This window comes from Chanodichthys erythropterus, chromosome 18 (genome assembly GCF_024489055.1).
Source record: "Chanodichthys erythropterus isolate Z2021 chromosome 18, ASM2448905v1, whole genome shotgun sequence".
NCBI lineage: Eukaryota > Metazoa > Chordata > Actinopteri > Cypriniformes > Xenocyprididae > Chanodichthys > Chanodichthys erythropterus.
This window is the reverse complement of record NC_090238.1, coordinates 24,679,519-24,683,091: the sequence shown is the minus strand read 5'-3', so window position 1 is coordinate 24,683,091 and position 3,573 is coordinate 24,679,519.

Genomic DNA, 3,573 nt, shown 5'->3' with positions numbered 1-3,573 from the left:
CATCCAGAAGAATTACCATATGACTCTTTACCACTGACTGCCAAGAGAGGAAAAAAAGGCTTGACTTGAAAACCGTAGGAGTGTTTTGCGCTTCTAAAGACACACGCTACAACTGCGCGGCTACATCAAACACTTGAATAAGCATGCATTAGTATGCTTGTTTTAATCTTGGATGGCTCTGTGCTATTTCCTGCACCTATTGTGAAAATGTCAAGTGGTGAAATTGAACTGGGTTGCAGATATCTGTGGCTGTCACAAATCTGTCTAAACAGGTTCTGACTGTTTAAAGAGATTCCAGTGAGAGCCGTTTACCATATTGCCTATTGACTGTTCAAATTACAACTGTCAGTTTAACTAAAATATTACTTGACTTATTTTGATGACTTTGAAAGTGCATGTCAGGGTTGACGTTGCTCTTAATATCACAATAATATCCATTTCAGCTTTTCACCTAACAGGGCACGGTGCTAAAAGGAAGTGACAATTGTCAAGGTACCTGTAAATGCAATTCTCAGACTAGAAATGCACTTTGATGTGAAGACTGTCAGCTTCCACTAAACAAGCTTTTCATTTTTTTTACATCTACTTTTGCACAGTGTTGTTGTGAGGACAATCAGCTCTGTAGTTTGAGTGCTTTCTGTTTATGAGAAGTAAAACATTTGTGAATATTTTTGAAACAGATGTCTGTTGATTGGATTTGTCGCAAAAACTAATGTATGACTGCAGAGAAATTCAAAAAGAGTGAATACTATGACACAAATTGAAGTTTAGTGGCTAATTAGCTTTAAATGGGCCACTTAATTGGTCTCAAATGCAATGAGAAAAACATCCATATTTCACTTTGTCTTCATTAACGCACTGGAAAGTGCTCATTTGATTTATAATAATGAAGTTAAATAGCAGATATTTATTTCTTGGCCTAAAACATTTTACTGGAGCATTTAACGAGATAAACGGAGGAAACAAACATGTAAATATTGAAATAAAATGTTGCCATGTTGAGCACACGGCTCACTGATGAGACTCTACATTCTCATTAAGCCATTAAAACCCTTACAGATTGAGCAGCTTTTTAGCCCATCATACGTCTGTTACCATATGACGGCTCTGGAACTTGATGCAAGACCAAAAAAAATTCAATTATATTCACCCAGAAAAAAATGGTTATGATTCAGAGATCCGGCAATAGTAGATGTTCAAGAGGAAAGAGTGCAGGAAACAGCACCGAGCTGTGGAAGGATCACAGACCGGCCCTCTTGAAGATGGCACCTGAGGGATTCTTGCCATATGTTTAAGCTTTGTCTTGTCCTACAAAGTTAGAGCGCCCTTCATCATGCTTCGTCAAAGAGGAGCTTGGCTGTGACAACGAATATAGGCTACTGGCGAGAAAGGAGGTATCAGTGAGGTATCGCTTCTAGCTGCTTTTAAACAGGGCCAACCGCTGCACTGATTATGGCATAATTAAAGCAGTAAAGCCAAGAGATTATCCACCTGGTTATGGGCTCAAGTCTCTTCACTAATAGGGCAAATGAGCAGCTCCAGCTTGCAGGTTCGGGCCAGCCGCACATCCGATTAATGCAGTTTATTGGGATCTGTTAAATGCATTAAGTGAAGACAAGAGCAGTAATTCGTCATGTTTAAAAGCAGGGAAATTAAATCATAGCAGAGGGAAATGAGCATAGATAAAGCAAAAATGCTCTTTTAGAGGTTACCTGTTTGCAAGCGGTGTACTTTCACACACCGCACCCCTCCCCTCCATGAGTCTCCTGGTGGACCACTTTCATTCTCCTTTAAGTGGGTAAATTGGAAATAATTGCCTCAACCGTAAACAGAATTTGATTAAAGGACAAAAGATACCTGTGAGAGCATATGAGAGGGAATTAAATTGGATTTGCGTAACTGCTAAGTGTGGCAGGAGCCGCAAACCCACTCTCTCATTTACCCTCACTGGCAGCTGCGCTCAGCACTGCTGGATGTAGTGACATTTCACATCCATGGGCTGTATTTTCACTAACTTCACTTTGTTTTAATTGTTTCAAATCTTTTTACAGATTTTCCGATATTTTACATAATTAACTTTCTAAATTTTGCCTTTTGCTCTTCATAACAGAACCACACTTTTGCACAACGAATGTGCAGACTAACTTTCCTCCTCTTTTAGACACACTCTCTGTGTTTTTAAGCATTCAAGTTACTCAAATAAACACCAACAACAATTCTAATCTTCAGTCAAATTATGGCCTCACTGAATGAGCAAAAAGTGCTTCGAGAGTATATTTTCCGCTTTCTTTGGAAGGTAAACAGTTACCAGGCAGCTGAACTTTGGAAATCCACGAAACTACAATGGAAACAATTTACAAGCTCTACATTTACATAAACATGCAGCCTTGTCAAAAAACATGCTTGACTTTAACCACAAAAAGCCTGAAAACAATGCTACATTTTTGATGGGAAGAAAATTTTCAACATAATAGTAAATTTTGAAAAGACTCTCCTGTCATAACTCGTATAAACAGACATTCTGAACAGGGAAATTTGAATGCATACAAATTCTGCAGACAAAAAAATGTCACAAAAATGCATCTGTGTCATTGTTTATGCAGCTTTAGCAACCAAACCTATAAAAATTTAAATTAGTTCTCACTCTCACACAATTATGGAGGCAGTAGTCTTAAACTGTAAAGAAAAAAAATGATTTTAAAAAATGTTTTGAAGAGTAGAAGGACAAAACTAAGGCACATGATACAGGGTATCATTGTGAAGCTTGCATATTTTCACTCTAATTAATTTTCCAAGGACAAAAGACAGGAGTTTTGCTAGACTCCATAAATTATTACAAAAGACAAGAGAGTGGGACCATCCTCTTAAAGAACAGTTTTTGCTTTGTCTAAATTGTGTGGCTTTCTTTTGCAGAGGTGCTTGGGAAAAATGTACCATTTCATGGTAGGGGGGGCCATCTGCTGGTCATATTAAACAACAGATTTTCCAAAGAGTTTTTCATCTTGATACAAGAATTTGTTTACTTATATTATTGTATTTTATATATAAGTGAATTATGTGTCATGCATATTAAATGCATAAGCATGTTAAAAAAAAAAAAATCATGTCATTTGCCATTCAATGGTTCAAAAGCAACTTTGTATGTATACTGGATAGTCTACCTTTAAAGATTCAAACTCCCTGTATTGATGCATCTGAACTTGACTTAAATTTGTGCAGTAAATGCATGTGTTTTTCAGCTTTTGTTTCTCTCCACCTACATTTGTGAACTAAAACAAAGAGGAGGTAACTTAGTGGAAAGTGATGAATAGGTTTGCCGGCACCATCACTCGTACAATGAAGGTGCCAGGGCCGGGTGCAGAAATGTTCAAAGTCATTGTTCCCCTGGAGACGGGTCAGCATATTGGTCAAAGCCTGATGCGACTCTACTGTGCTTTATCCTCATGTGCACCCGACCACCTCCACCCAGAGCCAAGCACTGAGGATTCTCACATTTATTTTGAGTAAAATCTCCCTCCCAACTGCATCGTATGCACAAACATCTCCTTGATGTTTGCAATGCGTCCTCTGATG